Source organism: Bubalus bubalis, chromosome 6, assembly GCF_019923935.1.
Source record: "Bubalus bubalis isolate 160015118507 breed Murrah chromosome 6, NDDB_SH_1, whole genome shotgun sequence".
NCBI lineage: Eukaryota > Metazoa > Chordata > Mammalia > Artiodactyla > Bovidae > Bubalus > Bubalus bubalis.
In genome coordinates, this window is record NC_059162.1 from 105,144,500 (window position 1) to 105,168,086 (window position 23,587).

At 47.9% G+C, this 23,587-nt stretch overlaps 1 protein-coding gene and 2 long non-coding RNA genes across 7 annotated transcripts in view; 2 read left to right on the forward strand and 1 right to left on the reverse strand.

Moving 5' to 3' along the window:
- Positions 1-11: 11 nt before the first annotated feature.
- LOC102389167 lies at positions 12-14,934 on the forward strand. 5 transcript variants are annotated; one of them, XR_006551960.2, is made up of 5 exons: positions 12-2,228; positions 2,488-2,583; positions 4,533-6,813; positions 11,983-12,070; positions 12,206-14,934. It is a non-coding gene; the product is annotated as an uncharacterized LOC102389167 (long non-coding RNA). The 5 variants fall into 5 exon arrangements; XR_006551959.2 differs by having other exon boundaries at positions 2,488-6,813; XR_006551961.2 differs by having other exon boundaries at positions 2,488-5,965.
- Positions 14,935-20,094: 5,160 nt separating this feature from the next.
- Positions 20,095-20,457, reverse strand: LOC123334151. The gene is made up of 2 exons (XR_006551964.2): positions 20,315-20,457; positions 20,095-20,224 (listed from the first exon to the last, which is right to left on the reverse strand). It is a non-coding gene; the product is annotated as an uncharacterized LOC123334151 (long non-coding RNA).
- Positions 20,458-20,810: 353 nt separating this feature from the next.
- RIMS3 (regulating synaptic membrane exocytosis 3) overlaps positions 20,811-23,587 on the forward strand; it is a gene marked incomplete in the record, with an annotated part of 40,618 nt that continues 37,841 nt past the window's right edge. The window contains 1 exon segment of the mRNA XM_045166181.1: positions 20,811-21,125.

Here is a 23,587-nt window from a genome sequence, read left to right on the forward strand (position 1 = left end):
TCTCCCCCCGCTTCCCCTCCCCCTCCCTTGGCGCCTTGGCTCCTAGTGTCTTTAATGCGCAGAAGCTTAGTTGCTTGAAGTCTCGCGAGAATTGAGAAGGGGCGACGACTTGGTGAGACTTGAGCCATCTGACCCCGCCCCCTTCAGAGTCCAGAGGTATCTAGCGGGGTCCTAGACAGCGTATTCAGATTTTGTGGACCTCTGCTATGGTACGCACGCTTTTGAGTTTTAGGGGAATAGATAAGTTTTTCGTGGGTTTTTTTTTTTTTTTAATTTAGGAGGTAACAGAGCTGGAGGATGGAGGGCGGCATGGGGAATGCCAGATTAAGTGCGCCGTTAAAGAAGACAGCTGCCAGTACCGTAAAAGGGGATTTAAAACTGTAAAGATATACTTCAAAATAAAGAACAGCACTTTTCCTAGAATGGTCACCTTGTAACTTTACGTCTATATGCACATTGTTTTTGTCACTTGAAGGCAGAATTAAAAATTCTTTAAAAACAATTGGAAACTGAACTGCAACCACCATTCGTATTCATACTTTACCGCTTTAATCTCCACAACTACTTAGTCCGAAGGCATTAGCATTATTTCTATTTTACTGGTGATGAAGTTGAAGTGCCAAAATGTTAAGTAACTTAATTAAGGCTCCTCAGATAGTTAGTGGCGAAACTCAGTTTGAATAGTCCCCAAATCTGTATATAAATACATCAAATATGTATTGAGTAGAATCATCCACAGTGAAACAGTGTGCACTAGGTTGCAAGCACAAATAAGACTGCTTTTGCTGGTGGTTACCTTGAAGTTTACAAATGACTTCTGAGACTTGTTTTGCGGGGCTCCTCAACAATAACATCAATACACTATTATTATTTCCTTCCTTTGAGTTTATGACCCCAGTGATAAAGTTGTTGAGAATAGTGGAGTTAAACCCTTGACTTGAATTCAGCTTCCTCTACCATTTCCCAGGGAAATTATTTTCAAATCCAGCCTTAATAAATCTCACTTAATGCACTCAATAAATATTTGATGAATAAATAAAACCTAACTAGTTACAAGACACTTGAGTTCACTAAGTCTTGTTGATTTCTTCATCTGTAAAGTGATCTAATTCCTACCTCAGAGTGTCAGGGATATTGAATGAAACAGTTTAAGAGAGAGTGCTTTGCAAAAGTATTTCAAAGTAGTGATAATGATATTTTCAGACATGAGAAATGGCATAAAAATTAAAAACAGACTCAAGAAATAGTATGTTGAGATAAATAAGCTTGGCTAATAGGGAAAAGCTAGGTAAGTCTTTTTACAAATATTTATTGAGCAATTTTTACATATACTGTGCTTATGAAAGAGAAGTAAAAATGTGCAGGGGACAACACAAATTAGTATTATTAGTTATCATTATTATATTTAAGTATTGACAGTAGATGGGCTTCCCTAGTGGCTCAGCAGTAAAGAATCTGCCTGCCTGTGCAGGAGTCATGGGTTTGATCCCTGGGGGGGGAAGATCCCCTGGGAGAGGGCATGGCAACCCACTCCAGTATTGTTGCCTGGGAAATCCCATGGACAGAGGAGCCTGGTGGGCCACAGTCCATGGGGTCACAAAGAGTTGCACACAACTTAGTGACTAAGCAAACACTGGCGGTATATAGGGGCTGTAGTCAATTTCCCTCTGGGAGCATGGAAATCAGGTTGCCCTCAGAATTAAACTAATAAAAATTTACATAGTAGAAGAAATTATCTAAGGACGATAGTAAACATTAAACAACAGCAGGTGTTCAAGCACTGATCTACCAGGTGTGAAGTCCAGGAAGGGTCCTGGAGATACCGTCTATGCTTGATGTTAAGCTTTCAGTTGCCAGTTTGTGGGTAGTAGGTCCCAGTGGAGGAGTTGTCAGGAGACTTGGAGCTATTTACCAACTAGCACAAAAGTATTTCAGTATTTTAACAGTTAATATTTATAACTGATAACAGTCACACTAATACATATAGCCTGAGTATTAGTCCTTGCTGTAGACTGTGATTATCAATATTCTCTGCCCCTCCTTTGCTAAAATTCTCCCTCAGGGACTTCACTGGTGCTCCAGCAGTTGAGAATCTGCCTCAGGGGACATGATTCCATCCCTGATCCAGGAAGATCCCACATGCCACAGAGCAACTAAGCCACAACTCATGAGCCCGTGCTCTAGAGCCCGTGCTTCACAAGAAGAGAAGCCACCACAATGAGAAGCTGGTAAACCACAACTAGAGAGTAGCCCTGCTTGCCACAACTAAAGAAAGCCCCTGTGCAGCCACGAAGACCCAGCACAGCCAATAAACAAATAAACAAAACCCTCCCTATCTGGCCTGTCCCTAGAAGGTTGTACTTCTCACCCTAATGTCCTCAAGCTTGACTTTGTTTTGGTTAATGAAATGTGAGTAGAAATAGCTTGATCCACTTCTGAGCAGAAATGTATGAGCCATCTCATGATTCCACCATATTTTTTTCTCAGTCATGAGAGGATCACGTTCCAAATAGGGCTACTTTTCCAGGTTTGGTCCCAGAATGAAGATGTGCAGAGCCACAGTTGACACACACGACATGTAATGTGAGTAAAGAAATAAATCTTTGTTAATAAGCTACTGAGATTGTTTTAGTTGTTTGTTATTGCAGCATAATTTAGCTAGCCTAAACTGGCAGACACAGCTCTGAAACCCAGGTGACTCAGTGGTAAGAATCCACCTGCCATTGCAGGAGATTCAAGAGACTTAGGCTCGATCCTGGAGTCTGAAAGATTCCCTGGAGGAGTAAATGGCAACCACTCCAGTATTCTTGCCTGGGAAATGGTAGAGGAAGCTGGTGGGCTATAGTACACGGGGCGCAAACAGTGGGACATGACTCAGCACACACACATATCACATGCACACACTCGGGTAAGCCAAGAGTTTATCTACAAACGTGATCAAAAATAAACGCTGATCCAGTTCATATGAGAGGAATCTCAAGGCAGATATGATCGTAATTTAATAGAAACCTAATCAATCTTGTCAGCCAACCATTCTGTACCGTATTTGGAGACTATTCTGTCAAACAATAGTCTGTATCCTATTTGGAGAGAGATTCTGTGAACTAAAGGGCTTAATCAGACATGACAACTGAAAACAAGGCAGAAACGAGCATTAATGTTGTCCCTCTAAGCCCTGTCTCAGTCAGACTGACCTGGGCATTCAGATTTTCTTGTCCATGTCATCCCTACAGTGGGTGAATTATCTCTGGGTGCCTCAGCTAAGAAATGCTCCTTAAGATCAATATGCCTTCCTGGTGTGATTCTGTGCTCACCCAGCAAGTGTCCTGCCTCTGGGACAGAATTTAGTGATCTACCACCTAGAGGATTCCAGTTCTCTTGATAATTGCATTTTTCATTGTAAATTAATCTACTAGATCCTGGTGTATGTAACTATCCATTTTTGTGAACTGAGAGAATATAAGAGCCCTCCTGGGAGATGGTTCCACTCTGTGCTTGCTATTAAAACCTGGCTTCTGAGATGGCAAGACAGGCCCAGTTCTGAGATGATGGTAGATTCCCTAAAGTGTTAAAACTATAGAGGGACCTCTCTAGAATACCTTAAGCTACACCCCTCTATCTCAGTGTATGGCATCTTTGATATTAAAGAAGACCAGTAAGTGCTAAAGAGAGATATAATTCACATGTTGTGGGAGTTCAAAAAGGAAGAGATCACTTCCACTTAGTATGAAACAATGGGAAGAATTCAGGAAAGATTTGTGAGGATGTGACATTTTAAAAATGTGTAGAATTATGGAAAGAGCATGCCATGTATAGGTGGCCACTAGATCACGTATAGGAAGCAGGGGGTTGAGGGAGGAAATAAAGAAGATGATGGAAAGGGAAAAAGCATCATCTGGAAAAATGCATTTTGGTCAGATTAAGGCTCTTGGGTTTTATTTTCTGCTAAGGAGACTTAGTGGTGGAAGTCTTATTGTTTTTATTTAATTTTACCATTTTAATCACTTTTAAGAGTACAGTTTATTGGCAATAAGTACGTTCACATCATTGTGCAACCGTCACCACTATTTGTCTCCAGAATTTTTTCGTCATCCCATGCTGAAACTCGGTGCCCATTAAACAATAACTCCCCATCCTCCCCACCCTCAGCTCCTAGGAACCCCTGTTCTCTTTTCTCCTTTTGAATTTGACTATTCCAAGTATATAAGTGGAATTATATTGGGCTGGCCAACAAATTCGTTCAGGATTTTCCACAAGACGTTACAGAGAAACCGAAACGAACTTTTTGGCCAACCTGATACAAAATTTACCCTTTTGTGTCTGGCATGTTTCATTTAGCATAATGTGTTCAAGTTTCATCCATGTCATATAGCACATCCAAAACTTTCATTTCTTTCTTTTTTGGAGGGAGGAAGAAGAGGGTAGAGAAAACACACATGCTTGAGGAAGGTGCAAAGGCACATGGGACAAGGGCCTTGCCACCAGGGCCTTGCGCTAATGACTCACCTCTCAGTTTCTTTTGCTCCCCTCAGCAGCCCAACGTGAAGGCATCAGGGCAAGGACACCTTCAGAACCAGCAGCCATCAGGCCAGGAGTGTCCTGGCTCTCAAGCCCCGCCATTCTGCCCCTGAATGCTGTTCCTGCCCACACCGCTTAAAGATGTGGACCTGAACCCCTGAGAGACCTCAGGAGGACTGGGCCCTCTTGTCGAACAGCCTTTCAGGCAAACTTTCATCTCTAGTTATGGTTGAATATAGTACTCCATTGTGTGTATATAGCATATTTTGCTTATAAATTCATCCGGCAATGGAATTTGGGTTGTTTCTGTCTTTTGAGTATGGCGAATAATGCTGCTGTGAACATTGGTGTACAAATATCTGTTTGAATTCCAGCTTTCAACTCTTTGGGGTACATACCCAGAAGTGAAATTGCTGGATCAGATGGTAATTCTATGTTTAATATTTTGAGAGACCACGATATTGTTTTCCACAGCAGCTATACCATTTTACATTCCCAGTGATAGAAGTTTTTACAAATGGGAATGACATGGTCAAAACTGTGTTTAACCACTACATGGGGCTTCCTTAGTTGTGCCTGTGGATAGGAATCTGCCTGCCAATGCTGGGGACGCAGGTTTGATCCCTGCTGCAGGAAGATTCCACATGCTGCGGAGCAACTAAGCCCATGTGCTGCAACTACCGAAGCCCTGGTACCTAGAGCCTGTGCTCTGCAAAGAGAGAAGCCGTCGCACTGAGAAGCCCATGCGCTGCAACCAAGAGTCACCCTGGCTCACCGCAACTAGAGAAAGCCTGCGCTCAGCAATGAAAACTCAGTGCTACCAAAACAAACACACGAAGTGGCTATCTGGCAGAGATAACAGGATGGAGTGGGGTTGCAGAATGACCAGTTGGAGACTTCCACATAAGACGAGATCTAACAGGAGCCTGAGCACATCAGTAGCAGTGAGAATGGAGGGAGGAAGATAGAAATGCAGAGGTGACGCTGCCGACGGAGGACTGAAGCACTTGATTGTTGGTCTGCTGTTGCAGAGGTGAGGAGCAAGAGGAGTGAAGGTGTGTGGTATGACCCCCGGCTTCACCCCTGGGAGTAGGGCAGTCTCCAGATGAAGATTTCTGGACTTCTCCAGAGCGTGTCAAGTGGGACATTGTGAGCTCTGGGATGGACACTTGTTGTCTTGCCTGCTCAGTAGCCTTGCCCTTTCCAATGGTAATGACACTGTACTTGCAGCCCAGCTGCTGAGCTCTGAAATCCGTGCTACACTCTGAGATCCATTGCCCTTCACCCCCAGGCCTCACTTCCCACAAGCTGGCCACTGACTGAGCACAGCAGGGATTTTTGGACAGGCATCTGCCTAGGATAAGTGACGCTCTTCTGATGATGACTTTGGCTCAAGGACGGCTCAGTGACTTCACAAACTTCCCTTGAAGCTGCACTGCAGTCTAAGGTGCTTCCACCTAGAACTCCTGCCTTCTCTCTTCTTCACTTAGGGTCAGACCTGGCTCACTGTTGGGTGGTCCTCTCCCAGTCTCGCTCAGGTCTGGCTCCCCATTGTCTCTCACAGGTGTTTTCCGTATTGAATTTCTTGCATTTAACCCTGTCTTGAGGTCTGTTTTCTGAGGATCTGAACTGACGGGAGGGAGGAGGAGCTCACAGCATCTCCTCTGTATCCCATCAACCATAGGGATAAGTGTGTGACCCACCCTGACCAGTCATCATGAGCCCCACACCTTGGCCCAGGGCCTCCTCAGAGTCTCTCTGCATCATTTGCCTCCCAGACCATTAGATGCTTGGTCCACCTCAACCACAGACATGGCTGACAAGCTCTGAGTGAGGCTCATAGTTCCACTGGCTGAAGCCAACTAGTTACAAGCATGGATAGTCTGGCTTCTCTTGCACTTTCCAGACCCTGAGGACACACCACCTCGCAGAGCAAGAGATCTGGCTTCCAAAGCAGCTGCTGAAGGGGTCGGTGATGTACAGGAGATATAACCTGTACCAGAGATTTAACTGCCCATGGGGCCAACTATATATAGGCTTCCCTGGTGGCTCAGCTGGTAAAGAATCCACCTGCAATACGAACGAGCTGGGTTTGATGCCTGAGTTGGGAAGATCACCTGGAGAAGGGAACAACTACCCACTCCAGTATTCTGGCCTGGAGAATTCCATGGACTGTATAGTCCATGCGGTTGTAAAGAGTCAGACACTGCTAAGCGACTTTCACTTCAGGGCCAACTATGATGAATGGAGAAACAATTTACTCTTCCCTCCCTTCCTCTGATGGACTGTTTGAAGGTATAGTTTCTCTATACAGTCCGAAGGCTTTCTGCCCGTCGAGTGGGTAGACCTGTCCAGAGACTAGATGTGTCTCTTTACAGTTCATTGTGAAGAAGTAGCAAGAAACATTTCCTTGCATTGCTTACCATCTTTTCCTGCTTCCCTGTCCCCTAATCCTCACTGCCCTAGCGTTGTGCATCCCATATAAAGCTTTAGCACTTAATCCCTTCTTCAGGTTTTGTTTTCTAGGAGCCCTTGTTAAGACAGATCGCAGTTTCTGAACAGCTGAGCACTTAACTCAAACCAAGCTAAGCAAAGCCTTCCTAAAGATGTAGAATATAGAGAGACAAGACTTTTCTTCTGTAGGTCTTGAGTCATAAAGATCTGTGGGTGGCTACCACTTCTGCTTTACAGGAAGAGCCTGCCTGAGCACAAAGGCATCACAGAGGAAGGCAGATCTTAGAGAAAGAGAAGGACACAGAGGCCTGACATCCTTTGAGCTCCAAGATCCAACCCTCCCCAATATGTATAATTGTTTTGTTATTTATCTCCCTGAAGACCGGTTTTACCAATCCAAATCAAAGAAAATGTGGTCACCCCTGGATCCCAGGGCACCTCCATTTAAGAGATCAGTCAGGTGATTAGATTTTAGGCTCAATTTCAACTTCCTGGGAGAAAGAACTGTTGCTTGGACTAGTTTTAGCCAGATGTTTACCCCTGAACCAATCAGCATCATTGTGGGACACAGGGTCATGTGTAAGTATGGCTGTAGCCACTGTAAGGCTGCGAATATGGTGTGATAGCAAGTAGGGAGGAAAAGCGGGAGTAGAGAGTTGGGCAGACCAAACAAGGGCTGCCCACTCCTTGAGAATAAATAAGAGGGGAAGGAATCAAAAGAAGGGGCCCGAGGACAGAACACCATCTAATCCAGTGCTGTCCTGCTCTTTATCTAAACCAACACTATCCAGGGGAACTTTCTGCAGGGATGGAGGTGTTTTATATCTGTGTAACCATCAGCCACATGTGGCTGTTCAGCCCGTGAAGACAATGAATGCAACCGAGCAACTGAATTTTTTGCTTCATTTTATTTTAATTTAAATTTGAAAAACTATGTAGTTAATGACTACATATTGGACAGGTCAGATCACACTGCTGGTCTGTTTGGGAAGAAAGCATGGAGTATTGGATATTGCATGTGCTTTGGAGTCAGTCAGATCTAGGTTCAAGTCTCAACTCTACTTCTTAAAATTTGAACAGATTCCTTAACCCCTCTGAGCTGTAGAAGTGAAAGATGCAAAGGATAGTGAATAATGCTGCTAAGTCACTTCAGTCGTGTCCGACTCTGTGCGACCCCATGGACGGCAGCCCACCAGGCTCCCCTGTCCCTGGGATTCTCCAGGCAAGAACACTGGAGTGGGTTGCCATTTCCTTCTCCATAGTGAATAATACATGATACCAAAAAGAGAGAAAGGGGCAAAAGATTGCAAAGGGACAATAAGTCAGCTGAGTTTAGCAATTAGGAGATGGAGTGAATTAAGACAGAAGTATTCAAAGTGTGATGGGGTTAGAGCCAGACCAGCAATTTTCCTGTCTTCTGGACATCTGTTAAGTATCTTTCCTCTGGAAGGGAATCCCAGGAAGGGAAAGACAGGGAACAAAAAAATTTAATCTTAATCCTGATGGCCATGAGGGGAGCTTAGAACCCAAAGGTATGTCCTGAAGGTAGGGCTCCAAGATCAAGCCAGAAAAACACAATCAGAAACAGTCAGCCAAGGGTCTGGAGCCAAAGATAGGGTTGCATAGACCAAGAAACTAGAAGGAAAGAACATCTCACAAAATATCCTCATGACAGCACTTACTGTGCAACTAGATTGTGAACCCTTCAGGGTTCAGAGCCAAGTTCATCTTGGTATTGCCAACACCTAGTAAGTTCCAGACACAATAATAGGCGTTTAATTAACATTTGCTAGAATGAATGAATGCAAGTAAGCCAGTCCACTCCTCGGTGCATGGTATGCACTCTAAAAATGTTAATTAAATGATCAAAAAGAGAAATCTCTACAATGAGAAGGTGCCGGGGAATCCTTCATGGCAGGGAAACCCTGTATGGTCCCTAGCATATCACCTGGCACAGAGGGATTGCTCAACAAGTGGTCACAAGGGTAATGATTGTTAGTGGGGGAGTGAGGTTTTGCATAGTGATCAGGGAAAGCCTTGATGATAAGAGGAGATAAGTGAGTGAAGTCTTTCAGTTGTGTCCAACTCTTTGCGACCCCATGGACTGTAGCCTACCAGGCTCCTCTGTCCATGGGATTTTTCAGGCAAGAGTACTGGAGTGGGTTGCCATTTCCTTCTCCAGGGGATCTTCCCGACCCAGGGATCGAACCCAGGTCTCCTGCATTGTAGGCAGACACTTTACCATCTGAGCCACCAGGGAAGTTAATAGGAGCTAACCTATATTGATTTCATTTAATCTTTATCCCACTCAATAAGATAGATCTTAGACTAATTTCACAGATGAGGAAACTTAAAGAGGAGATGTGACTTATTCCTGGTTAGCCAGTTCAGAAACAGCACAGCTGGGGTTGAACCTGAGCTTCCCTGATTCCAGAGTCCAAGCTCCAACAGCAAAGATTTGGGAAGCAGGAAGCAGAAGTGTCCAAAGAAGAAATTAAGGAAGGCAGTTCTCGGGTCAGAATTCACTTCTGATTTCTGTACGCTTACAGAAATTATGATGCCTTTCTCCCTGGAACACCCGCTGCTTGCCATCGTGGCGAGGTCCTTACCCTTTCTACTGAGTTCACCTCTAGGCCACCCTTTTGTTTCATGTCCCATTCAACCACATCTACTCTGTTTTTACTCAAGGAAGTAGAAGTTGAAATGGGGTCAAGGGGAGTTTTTATTTGTTGGTTTGTTTTATCTTCCCTGGTGGCTTAGACAGTAAAGCGTCTGCCTACAATGAGGGAGATCCGGGTTTAATCCCTGGGTCGGGAAGATCTCCTGGAGAAGGAAGTGGCAACCCACTCCAGTACTCTTGCCTGGAAAATCCCATGGACGGAGGAGCCTGGTAGGCTGCAGTCCATGGGGTCGCAACGAGTCGGACACGACTGAGTGACTTCACTTTCACTTTGTTTTAGTTTTAAAAAGGCAAACTCCAGAGCAATTTTGTAAACTGTGCGTTTTCTAGTAGACAGGCAGAAATTGACAATGAAAGAGAGAGAAAAGATCTGCAGCGGTAAGATTTTGGGGTCCTCAGCACAGATGGGTGAGAGGTTGGCCTCTGAGTTAGGGCACTGTGTACTTTTATTCAGAGCAAAGAAAGAGAATAAGGGTACAGAGGCAGGAAAGTTAGTAAAGGTTATGGCACCCCACTCCAGTACTCTTGCCTGGAAAATCCCATGGATGGAGGAGCCTGGTAGGCTGCAGTCCATGGGGTCGTGAAGAGTCGGACATGACTGAGCGACTTCACTTTCACCTTTCACTTTCATGCATTGGAGAAGGAAATGGCAACCCACTCCAGTGTTCTTGCCTGGAGAATCCCAGGGACGGTGGAGCCTGGTGGGCTACTGTCTATGGGGTTGCACAGAGTCGGACACGACTGAAGTGACTTAGCAGTAGCAGGATGCTTAAAATTAACAGTCAAATTTTGCAGCAATTGATGATGGCATAGTCTAGGACAATGTTTTTCAAATTGCAGGTCCTAGCTTATTAGTAGATCATAAACCCACTTAGAAGTTTGCAACCAGCTTTATTTTAAAAAAAGAAGAAGAATAGCATAGAATTGAAAATTTGAATTAATTACACATAGCAAGGGTAAATACTGTGGAAACTATTGTGAAACTTCTGTTTCAGTTATATATCCAGTTAGTAATACATGTGTACTATAAAATTTATTTCTTATTGAGGGTACAGTAAAACATTGTAAACCACTGTTCCAGGATGAGACCAGGAGAAGAATAGCTGATTCCTAGAACTTCATTTCCCTTCCAGAGTTTTCCATGATGCTTGTAAACTGGTCTTTTTTGTGACCAGCAATTGGCACCCTGAGGTACATGAGCTTGACCAAGTATGCCAGAGCTCCCTAAGCATGTGGGTTCCACATGTACCTAAACATCAGTCTCCTAGCCTTGAGGGATACTCTTTCCTCCTGAGAAGAAAATCCTGAGATTCACTGTGATTGGACAGGCTGAGTTCATACAACCACCCTGAACCAGTCATTCTGGCCAGTAGGATTGACCAGCTCAGCCCTCCTTTTCCCTGATAGAGTCAGCTTCCTGGAAATACTTGGATCCTGAAAAGGAAATCAGGGGCTGTTGGAAAGGGGGAAATGGAGAAATGAGATAGTCAACCGATGTCCCGTACATGTGTCCCTTTAGGTGCCGAAATTAGTTGTAAGTTTCAATTGCATTTGTGCCAGTCATTTGCCTGTTTGCTCTGAGCTCCGGTCTAGACTCTTTCATGTTCTTCTTTGTACTGAAGAGTGCCAGGCCCTGAAGGGCCCTGAAAACTACATTTCCCAGTCTCCTCTTGCTAGCTGACTTCTGGTCAGATTCAGTCAGTGGGAAGTACAGGTGGGAAACTGTATGGCTGGAGATGGGATGGCTGGAGGAGATGTGAACATTTTCTCTTTGTATCCACTGGAGACTCTAGCAGCAGCTGGTGATTATGGGTTGAGAGGCCTTCAGTATTTCCAAAAGTATCAGTGGTATTGGAGAGGTGGCTCTAGGCTCCAGTGACCCCTGGCAGTTCTGCCGGCAGCATCATTTCAAAAGCAATAACCCGGTAGCATCAGTAGCACTTCTGGCTCTAGTAGCACCCTTCCAGTTGCTCCTCCAGATCTAGGGGTGGTAGAGGCTTCCTGCAGCCACTAATCTCTAGTCTTCTCCACCTTACCCTTTTGCTCCCTCAAGCCAACCAGTTCTCTGAAATAAACTACCTCTGTTTGAATTCCAAGCACCTTTTCAGTTTTCTTGTCCTCACCCAGACTGGCATGGTATTGCCCTGCCACTAAGCTGACTGCCATGATGAACTGCCCAGGTGTGCTGTTTGCCGGTGTTGAGCTGGGTGATGCCACAGGCAAGCACATTAAGCTCCCTGCTGGGGCACTGAGGCAGGAGCATGGGGGACCCTTGAGAGAGCACAGAGAAAGTCTCATGCTCCTTCTGCTTCCTCATCTTTCCCTATCAGAACCGTGTGATGGAGAACTTACTGCCTGCCTCCCAAGATAACTGGACTCCATGCTGTGGCTGGAAGGGATGGGCTCTGGAATGATGAGGTGGGAATCGAAAACGAGCACGGTTGGTAGGGGGCCCAACACAGACAGGTCGGGGAAGGGTGTGCCCTGGCTGCCAATGAGGGTTTCGGAAGGGAGGAGGGGTAGGAACTATCCCCTCTGCATCCTCTTTTCCAGAGGAGATGATGGAGGGATAAACCCGCAGTTCTCAACGTTTCCTGTCTTACCCATCCGCAAGTGCTCTGCAATCAAAACAAGAAAACAGACTCTTCCAATGGCATTTATCCTGACTGATACCAGAGGAACTGTTACTGAATCCTTATGTCTTACCTTTACTTCTGTGGGTTCCTGTTGCTATCCAGGCCACCTGGGGGTAGTCAAGTCTCTCTAGGGCCTGGAGAAGTAAGATTGTGGATGACTCCTGGAAGCCTCAAAGGAGCAGCCGTGCCCAAAACACCACTTTTCTCAGAGGTACCTTGCTATGACCAGTAGCATCTTGCAAGATGGTGTTGGGCAAGTCCTACTCAAGTATGATCCATGATTGGAAACCTCCTAAACCCAGTCAGCCACTAATTTTCTCTGTGATCTTGGGCAAATCAAGTTCAATCTCAACGTTTCCATCTGTTTGTTAAAGAGCAGAAAGGGCAGTCCACTGGTTAGGACTCCGAGCTTCCACTGCAGGGGGCGTGGGTTTGCTCCCTGGTCCCACAAGCTGGGTGGTGTGGCAGAAACAAAATTAAAAAGAACAAAGGGATAATTTTTCTAAATTCTTTTAAAATACATTGTTTTAAGGGGATAGATGGCATGGGAGAAATGATAGGTGTTACCTTCTATCCCTCCTTCTTGCCCATCCTCCCTGGGTTTCTGTATCAAATAAGATAACAAGCATGAAAAGGCCCTGAAAAGTACAAAGTCCCATAAAAAGGCAAGAAAGTGTTATTATCAACATAGTCGTTAGAGTAGAGGGATGAAGGCAGGGCACAGGCTGAAAGCCAAACAGCTGGAAGGCAGGAAATCTTAACACCAAAAAAGGAAACTTTCTTTGTTCAAATTCTTCCTGGAGTGGTACTTTCTTTGGCGCAGACCTGGCACTGAAATCCTCTGAATGCTGACACAGCTCCAGGAAAGTGTTCCGGGGACAGGTAGGGCATTCAGCAGCCAAAAGACACTGGAGAAACACCCAGCCTGATTCCTCACTTCTTCTGTGATCCAACGAAGGATGCAACGGAAGGGCGAGGTTCAGATTCAAAGCCAGGTGTGTGCTGGGTTCCTCCTCCAGGCTCCTTAACCAGCCACTAAGACGCTGGGAGGGGTTGGGGGCAGGAGGAGAAGGGGACGACAGAGGATGAGATGGCTGGATGGCCTCACCGACTCAATGGACATGGGTCTGGGTGAACTCCGGGAGATGGTGATGGACAGGGAGGCCTGGTGTGCTGCAGTTCATGGGGTTGCAAAGAGTCGGACACAACTGAGCGACTGAACTGAACTGAAGCTCTCTAGGGACCTAGGGTATCATGGGCATGCTTAACTAATGCTAAACTCAGTGGCCCACAACCTAAAAACCATTCCATGTTATGTTCAAAGGGAACATCCATCTGGGGAGGACCTTAAGGATGGTCTAGGCCAACTGAGGCCCAGTGAGGAGCAGAGACTTGCCAAGATAAGTAGAGTCAGACTCATCAAGTGGCCAGGAACAGTAAACTGACCCCTCTGGCTCACATGTAAAGGAGCTTCTCCAAAGGACTGGCATGCAAACACCAGAGGCAGCTCTAGGACTTACTGCTCACAGCCTCCCGGTCTCCGCACAGCCCTGCTCCTCCCTCCCTCCAGCCAGGCTGCTGCTTACTGCTGGTCCTTGCTCTTCATCTCCACTCAGGGCTTCGCTGGAGCCTGACCTCCCTACCTCACCTCCCTCTGTCACCTGACAATTTCTTTCTGTTCCTTGTTTCAAGAGAGCCTCTAATTGGCCTGTCTCAGATGGCTGTGCTGGGCTATTATTTAAAGGTCACCATCTACTACATGAGATGGTAACCCTTGGCTCAGGGCTGGCCCCCATCTGCTACCTCTAGAGGCCGGAGGGACTATATGGTCTAAACCAGAGCCCCAGCCGGGTTTGTGGTCTGGGCAGCCTTTCTTCAAAGTGGACGTGAGTCTGGCAGGCACCATGCCATCCCTGGAACCATGTGACTCGAGCCCAAGGCTCCAGATTTCCTGCCCAGAACTTTTCCCAGAGGATTTGTCATTTCTTTCCTTGAGTTATGTCACAGATAAGCCTTCATTCCTGCTAAATGTCATCCAGGGGGTTCTTCTTCCTCCTTCATCTCTCCCTCCTACTCCTCTTCCCTGGCCCGAGGAACTTATGATATAATGAAGACAAAGACAGGAAAATAATTAGAAAACATCTCTAAGTATAGGAGTGCTTTAGAAGGAAATATAAACAAAGTCATAATAACGAACACTTACTGAGTTCCCTGAACCAATCACTCCTGATCACTTTACAAACATTTTTCTCATTTAATCTTTACAGCTCTCCTGTGAAGTTGGTACCACATTTGAAACGCATGAAAACAGGCTCAGAGAGTAGTTCGCAGATAATAAACAGCACAGCAGGACTCTGATGCTGAGCCTGCTCTGGCAACCACTGTGTTGTGCGGTCTTCACCATGCTGTTTGAGCACAGAGGACCACCTTGGACTAGGGAGGAGGCAGGGGGAGGACTGTGGAGAGCAGGAGACATCCAGGAGGAGTTGATATCTGAACTGAGCCTTGGAGCAGGATGGGGCGGGGAGGTTGTTGTTCAGTCACCAAGTCACGTCTGACTCTTTGCAACCCCATGGACTGCATGCCAGGCCTCCCTGTCCTTCACTGTCTCCTGGATCTTGCTCAAATTCACATCCATAGAGTCAGTGATGCTATCTAACCATCTCGTCCTCTGTTGTCCCCTTCTTCTCCTGCCTTCAGTCTTTCTCAGCATCAGAGTCTTTTCCAATGAGTCAGCTCTTGGCATCAGGTGGCCAAAGTATTGGAGCTTCAACTTCAGCATCAGTCTTTCCAATGAATATTCAGGGGGTGGGGGAGAGTCACTGTAAACAGAAGGATCTACAGTGTGAACAGCACCTTTGTGATCAGGGTGCAGGGCTGGAAGCAGGTTGCATGCCCCTAAGAGCGAGTGCCTCCCTAAATTTGCACCCTGGGCACTTCTCTTGCCCCACCCTCATCCAAGACCTGGCAGGGAGGGTGGAGTTTGGGCAGGAAGAGTTTTGAAGAGAAGGATCCAGAAGAAGAAGGTGAATTCAACACAACCTAAGAGACGCAAGTAGTAGTGTCTGGTTTTCAGCATCTGAAATGGACTCTCAGGGCACATCGGTAGAGTCCAAAGTGGAAAACCCAAGAGGAATGAGAACTGTTAAAATAACCACGCGAACAACCCTCTCTGCCCAGATTCCATCCACACACCTTTCTTCTGCTCACCTTCCACTCTGGTCTTGGATATCACTTCCTCCAGGAAGCATCCCTGGGTCCCCCAGGCTTGCCTTAGGGCACTTGGGTTCCTATTTCAGAATTGCTCTTGGCCTTTCTGTTTCCACACTAGGCTGTGAATTCCCTGAGGACAGGGGTTGGGTCTTCTGACCCTTCCATCTCCAGCAGAGCATGTGGCTCATAGTAGCTGCTCAGTAACAGACAGTCAGATGAAAGAATAACAAACAGCCTCCCAGGGGCCTCTGCCAAGTTCAGGCCATTTTCTCTTTGTCTCTGGAGTACTGCCAACCTCAGCATTAGGAATCCAACATGTGTTGGAACCAGGAGAAACCTTAAAAATCATTTATTTATCTCCTTCCTCCCACCTTTTCCAGATGGGTTGATTGTGGTACAATATTCATGTATTTGTCAACAATTTCAACAATTTCAATCGCCACAATATCTCATCTGAACTCCAGACCTAACCAGATGCTTCTGCAGCTCCTCATTCAGGATACTCCAACGTACCTGATTCTGAACACGTCCAGAACTGGACTCAGCATCTCCCCAACCTGGTCCCCCTCTAGCCTCCCCTACCTAGTAAAGAACATGACCACCATCCCCTGCTGCTAGGGTCACAATCTGGGGAGGTCCCTTGCCACCCCTTATAGCATCCCATCACCAAAGATCAAGGTTAGTAGTTTCTACCGCCTAAATCATAGACTCTCTCCAAGTCCCCTCTGCTGCCTTAGTTTAAATGCCCCATAGCTCTCAATGGATCCCTGTTAAAGTCTCCTAATTAAACCCTCCAAATCTGTTATTTCCTTGTTCCAACCCATGCTTCCTACAGCCAGAAAGATCTTTAAAAAGTGCTAGTTTCATGTAATTCTTTGCTGATATACTTCCAATGGCTCTCCACTTAAATAATAATAATAATAACTCTTATTGTTATTATAGTTAACACATATGGAAAATTTATTATATCCTAGGACCTGTTCTGAGGACTTTACACAGTGACTCAGTTAATCTTCTTACACAGATGAGAAAACTGAGGCTCAGAGAAGCAACTTCAGGGTTTTTGCATCAACCCTTGACTCTTTGATCTGGTTGACTGCTATTCAAACTTTGGATGGATACCATGGAGAACATTCTAGGACCTCCCTTTCTAGGTCAGGCCTTCCTCTGACTTGTATGCCAGCTTATAATCATTGGACTGATGTCTGCCACCCCAATCGGCTTGAAATTCTATGTCCTTCCCATTGTTGTGGCCTCAGTATTCGACATGTAACAAATGCTTGCTCCGTATTTGTTGAATGAATTGATAAAAAGAGTTTTCTTTTTTCAAATTTTATTGAAGTTTTGTTGACTTATGATATTGTGTTAATTTCTGATATACAGCCGAGTGATTCAGTTGTACATATATATATTCTTTTTCATATTCTTTTCCATTATGTATTAGAGGATATTGAATATAGTTCCTTAAGCTATATAGTAGGACCTCGTTACTTATCCATTTCCATATGTAATAGTGAAAGGGGTGTTCCATAGGAGGGGGAATGTGGTCCGATTTGCTGCAGAAGGATTTCACTTACATGAAAGTCTGCAAGTGGTGAGACCCAGTCACTGGGTTCACCAGCTGGATTCAGGAGTGAGGATGGCCCTTTGGAGGAAGGGAGTGGCCATGAGGGTGGAGAGCAGACAGGGAACTTGGGGAGCATTAGGAGGTAGGCAGGACAGGCCCTGAAATTAATTGGATGGAGGTGAGGACAAGGGTGAGTCAAGATTGACTCCCGCGGTTCCAGTTTAGGCAACCTGCACCTTGACCCCAGATAGGGAACATCTGGGAGGAACAAGGCTGGCTGGATTGGCAGAGCAGGTGGTCCCTAGACCAAATCAACAGAAAACATGGAAAAGCTCTCAAAATCTTTGTGCCCTAACTCCTCTGTGCCCAAACTCTAGCTTGGTCAAGTATATTTGTCCAACCTCATCTCCAGCTATCCCAACAGCTCCTCCCCAAAGTCCCAGTGTTCCTTCTCACAGGAGGCCTGTAAGTTCTGTTCCACTTCTTCACCCTTCCTTGAAACTCGACAAGATTCAGCTTCAAGGACATCTCTGGGATCCCTCCCCACCCCCTCCACCCCTTCCTGGGATTAACATGTTCTCTGATGTTTCCAGGATTCATTGAGTCAGAAATGTTTCTCTGCCTGTCTCTCCTAATGGCTGGTTTTCTCAATTCTAAATTGCCAGCACCTGGGATAAGGCTGGGATCAAGGTTTAAAAAAAAACAAAACACGTTGTTTTATTGGTTTCTCCAAGGATTTGGCTTTCTTGCATTAAAAGTAGGCCCAGGAGTCAGACCTTGAATCCTGATGGCACCACTTAAGAGACTGGACAAGTCACTTCGTCCAAATTCTATTTCCTCATCTGTCAAATGGAGATGATAATACAGTGGACCCACCTAGAAGAGTTGTTTTAAGGGTCAAAGGAAATAGTCTATGTTAAGTGTTTAGCACAAGGTCTGGAACATTATTAGCTTCCTCAAAAATTTAACTCTTATTTACGTTAAGAAAAAGTCTTCCTGCCTTAACTCTGGGAAACGGCATAAGCGGAATCAAAGGTTGCAGTTCCTGCTATGGCCACACGAGAGAAGTGGTGAGCAGCCTCGGCACAGACTGGCTCCGCTGTGCTAAGGCACCTGCTGTGGACCCAGATGGCCAGGCTGGGATTTCCGGGGCTTCCCGGCCCCTGAACAGGTGGACCCTGGCCAGGGTGCCGTGGGAGGAGCCTTCTCGATGTACTCTGCCTTGACTGTCACTGCCACATCCGTCCCTTCTGCTCATGCCCTTCGCGGCTCGGGGGAGGGGCTGGCAGGCCAGAGGGGCAAGAGAAGAGGGCAACTGGAATGCAGCCCTTCCAGTTTGTATTTCAAGTCTTCCAAACTTGAATATGATTACACTTCTCTATAGAAGTTTTTATAGTTTTATAATTTTTATAGTCAAATTTATCGATGTTTTCCCTTTGGCGTACAGGTTTCATCATGCTTAGAAAAATCTTTTCCATTCCATCCCCCCAGATTGTGAAAACATTCACTTATTTTTCTTCTGGTACATTATGGCATTATTATTTAAATATGGGCTTCACCTGGAATTTATACCCGTGTAGGGTAAGAACACAGCTCTCTCTTATTTTCCCAAATAACTTGCTTGATAGTCCATCTATTTGTTAAAAGGCCTATACTGAATTTCCCCTCATTTTCCTGAAGTGCTACCTTCATCCTACACGGATTTCCCCTGTGTGGTTGTCCATTTCTGCTCTCCATTTTGTTTCACTGATTCCTCTAGGTCTGCTTCAATACCACACTGCTTTGAATACACTGGCTTTAGAATATGGTTTTTGTTTTATTTATTTTTGGCTCTGCTGGGTCTTTGTGGCTGCTCTTGCTTTTCTCTAGTTGTGGTGAGCAGCAGCTACTCTCTAGTTGCGGTGCAAAAGCCTCTCATTGTGGTGGCTTCTCTGCTTTCAGAACACAGGCTCCAGGGTGAGTGAGCTTTAGAAGCTGCGGCACATGGGCTCAGCAGTTGTGGCTCCCAGGCTCTAGAGCACAGACTTAATAGTTGTTGTGCATGGGCCTAGTTGATCCACAGCATGTGGGGTCTTCCCAGACCAGGGATTGAACCTGTGTCTCCTGCATAGGACGGTGGATTCTTTACCACTGAGCCACCAGGGGAGCCCCCTGAATATGTTTTAGTATCAGGTAACGTGCAGGAATTCCCTGGAGGTCCAGTGGTTAGGACTGGGCACTTTCACTGCTAAGCATGGCTTCAATCTCCAGTCCAGGAAGTAAGATCCCACAAGCTGCGCTTTTCGGAGGGTGGGTGGGGGGAGGGGAAATCAGGTAAGGCAAATCCCTTTTCATTCCTTTTTTCTAGCTTTATTTTTTTGTCCCTGCATGTTTATTCTCCTGTGTGCACTTAAGGATGAACCTCTATCCCTCCCTCTACCCCCTGCCCAATCCTTCTGAAAGCCATTATGGAGCTTTGGGGTCCCTGAAATTATGTAAGAAGTGTACATCTGCACATTTCTCCAGAGGGAGTGTCGAAGTTTTCATCAGATGTGCAAAGGGACCTCAATTCCCAAGGGAGCCACTGGTTTACACGGCTGTGATGGGGCACATGGGAGGAGCACAGGGCAGTCTGGATTCCTCCCATCTCTTCCACATCTTTACAGATTCTGCTCTCCCTGTCCTTCACCTCCACCATCCTCAGGAGGGTTGTTTTTATTAAATAATCCCAGTCATTTTCCTTCCCCCCTCCCCCTCCCCTTTCCATTCCCCAGTCACATTGTAATCCATGCCCTCAGCAGGGAGACTACTTGCTTTGCCTGCCTTCAGGGAACAGGAAGGCAAATAGTAATAATACTGGCGCCTCTGTAAGTCAGTGAATTTAGAACACTGGAGCCCCAAAGTGGAATTGACCAGCTGAGCGATGTTAGGCACAGGAAGATGGGACAGGCACGACTCTACAGCGTCCTTGAGTCCTAGTGCTCGGGGAGCCCACTTGGAAGCTCCAGTTAGGCAGAGGGCAAAGTCCTAGGGCAGGGTTTTTCACCTTTGGCATTAGTGACATTTAGGGTGTCCCGTACGTTGATAGATGTCTTGCAGCAACCTTCATTTCTTCTCACTAGATGCCAGTAGCAATCTCAGATGTGAAAACCAAAGATGTCTCCAGACACTCTGGAACTGGGGGAGCAGAATTACCCTAAGTTGTAAACCACTGCTCTAGAAGAAGAGGGGAGCGGAGGGTCTCAGGTCAGGACACTACTCTCTTACCCTCTGTCTGAAAGGGACATCGTAAAGTCTTTTTCTTCATAGCAGGCACTTGGGCAAGCCTTCTCTCCTCTCTGGGCTTCAGGTTTTGCATCTGTAAACTGGATTTGAAGTTTGTAGATCATTTCCCCCTTCTCTCATCATCTGACATTCCTGGATCTGGTCCACGGTGTGACAGGGGTATCGTGGTGCCCGTAAGGTCCTGGGAGATCCCCAGAGAGAAGGAAGATGAGAAAGAACAGAAAGACGTAGAGGTGGGGGCGCGGGGAGACAAGCATTAGCAGGAGCGTTCTGGAGAAAAGTAGAGGCTTGGAGTGTCCTCTGACCCAGCCCCTTCGAGGCCTTATTAGTGTAGGTCGCCCCCAACCAGGCAAACCGAGACTCTCCAGATTCCCTTAGGCCCCGCCCACCACCATAGGCCCTGCCCCGCCGGCCCCGCCCCTTCCAATGGCCCACCCGCCCGCCCGAGGCCCCGCCCCCATCAGGCCCCGCCTCCCTCTTTGCCTCCCGCCAGCCGGGGCTTGGGCTTTGCACCCGGCGGCGGCTGAGAACCGTGGCGGCTGCGGAGCCGGCAGCGCAGGCGGGCGGAGCGGAGGTGTCCGGCCCGGTGGCGGGCGATGCCCCCGTGAGCCTCTCTCGCCGCCCCTCCCCGCCCCGCGCCCCTACCCCTCGGAGTCCGCCGCGCGCCTGGGACCGGGCCGCGCCTACCGCCGGGTCCGCGGGGCGGGGTCCCGGGGCAGCACCTGCCCCGCCTTGCGGAGTCGCTTGGGCCAGCGGAGACCCCTCCCTGTCTGGACCCCGGCCCCACCTCCGGGTAAGTCGATAGGCCTTGCTTGCCTAGGAATAGATGTGGGGAGGGGATGGCGGAGGTCCAGGGGACCACGGGGCGGGGGAAGGGTCTCTGATGGTGAGGCGCCACGTAGGGACTTAAGTGTTCAGGGTCTAGGGCGGGGGTTTCAGGGAGGATGACAGTGGGTGTGATGACTCGGGTAGGGGCTAAGGTTTGAGAAGGGAACATTAGGTGTTGGAGAAGCCCGGAAAATGGAGTAGAGGGCCCCAGAGTCTTGAGTTCTTTGCTGATGCTCGGAGCACCTGGGCCCCTGCTCCTCAACAGCATTGCCTCCCATGGCATTTTTGGAAAGTGCTTAAAATCTATCCTGGAAAGGGAGCTGGCAGGCAGCCTGCCTTTCTTTTTGCTGCCTGTGCCTGGTTGAGAAGCTGGCCACTCTTTCCTCCAATGAGACATCATGGTGGTGCCGAGAGGACCCCCCACCCCCACCCCATATAAAGAAAAGGGGTAATGCCCACTCCAGCCCTAGGGTGGGGAGAGGGGACTCCTGGGAAGCCAGGAAAGGCAGTTGGTTAATCCATGGTGGGGAATCCAGGGTTCAAGGAGGCTTGGCAAGACCCTTGGTGCACAAACTGGGCATCCTCTCATTCAAGAGGAGGGTGTTTTCACCTCCTGGCCCCAGGATGCCTGGACTCATGCCCATATCACCTTCTCTGGACAACCCATCCTGAGAAGGAGGTTTCTTCCCAGTACCCTGGGCCTGGAAACCCAGGGAAGGCCCATAGCCCCCGTGGCCCTGGTTGGGGAGAGCAATGCCTTACTAAGGCCAGAGAACAGGGGTGCTGGCTGCCCTTCCACCTGGGGGCTCTCTGGATGTGGCCCTGTGCGGCTGGGGAGCCTGGATGAAGATCACTGTCCAATTCCAGTCCCAGGGGTGTGGTCTGGATGGAGAGAGGAAGGCTGCCACCCCTTTGGTCCAGTCTTCTGCTCATGGTAACTTAAGTCTGGGGTCCTTGAATTTGGGGCCTGAAGCGGTGGGGCAAGGGCCTTTCTGGACCAGGCCTGGTCACCAAGGGGTTAACTAACCAGCCCCACGGTTGCTGCCAGCCACCAATTAGTCTGTCATCAGGCAGCTGCCAACTATCCCTGGGGACATGTGGGCAGCCTAATGGGGCATTCTCTTGTGGAGGTGAGGCAGGGGGAAGGGGTCTGTGAAACCTGTGCGTAGCCCAAGCTCTGTGCCCTTCGGAGCCTGTTTAGGGCCCACAGACCCCTTCCCCGCCCTCTGTCCCGCTGCCTGGCTTAGAGACCTCCAGCCCTGGGATTCCATACCTACCCGACCCTCTGCAGGGAATGAAGCCCAGAGTCAGGCAAACTTGGCTTCCAACCCAGGCTCTGCCACTTTCTGGCTATGCGCTACTGAGGAAATCACTTCTCCTCTCTGAGCCTCCTTCAATAAAACATACCCACCTTCTAGATCTGCTGGGAGGAGAAAATGAAATGGTGGATTTGAGCCGCTTAGCACAGAGGCTGGCACTCAGGGGAGCTCAGTAGGTAACTGCTGAACTCCTGAGCAAGCCCAGGGCCAAGGACCCGACGGGACAGGCAGACAGGAGCCCAGGGCTAAGGACTCAGCAGGGACCAAGATCCCATCCCTTGGGGCGTGAGGTCTCAGTGGACCAGGCACTGTCTCTGCCTGAACTCTCCCCTTTCCCTCCCTCCTTGCCCACAGACACTTCTGGTTCTCTGTACATAATTGGATTTTACTGTGCGGAGCCCAGGGCTGAGCTGCTCCTTTCTGGGCGTGCCCTGTCCCTAACCAGGTGCTAAGCTCTGTGAGGTCTGTCAGGGGTCTGGGTGATGCCTGCAGCTGCAACAGCAGCTGGCCCTTTAAGGAGGGAAGAAAACAATTATCTGGCCTGGGCATTGCATCAGCTGGAGGCTGGAGGGTCCCTGGGGAGGAGGGGGCAGGCTGGTGGTTGATTTCATTAGTGCCATGTGAGAACTCTCACCCGGGTCTATCCCACTCCCAGGCTGCAGCCTTGTCTGCCCTGGGCAGCAGCCGAAGCCCAGCCCCACTGACTCCCCCACCCCACCCCACCCCATCCCCCACCCCAGGAGCACCACCTCGGAGGACTTTGTATACACCCAAGACATGCAGGGGGAGGTAGGGAAGTGTCTCCCACACTGGCCTTTTTGCTGACTTGGGGTGCAAGAATGCTTCCTTGCTGACAGTTAGGGGTGTCTCCCCTTCTACTGTTTGGCTGACCTGGGGCGTGATTCTCCCCCACTGGCATCTTGTTAACTCAGGGTAGGGGTGCCTTCTGCACGGGCTTCTCACTGACAGTGGAGCTGTATCCTGCCCTGGTGTTTTGCTGACCTGACAAAGGAGCTGTGCTGCCTGGGCTGTGTGTGAACTGAGGCCACGAGTTAGAAACAGTTGCTCTCTGGTTGGAGGTGAGCTGCCTGGGAACAGTGAGTCACAG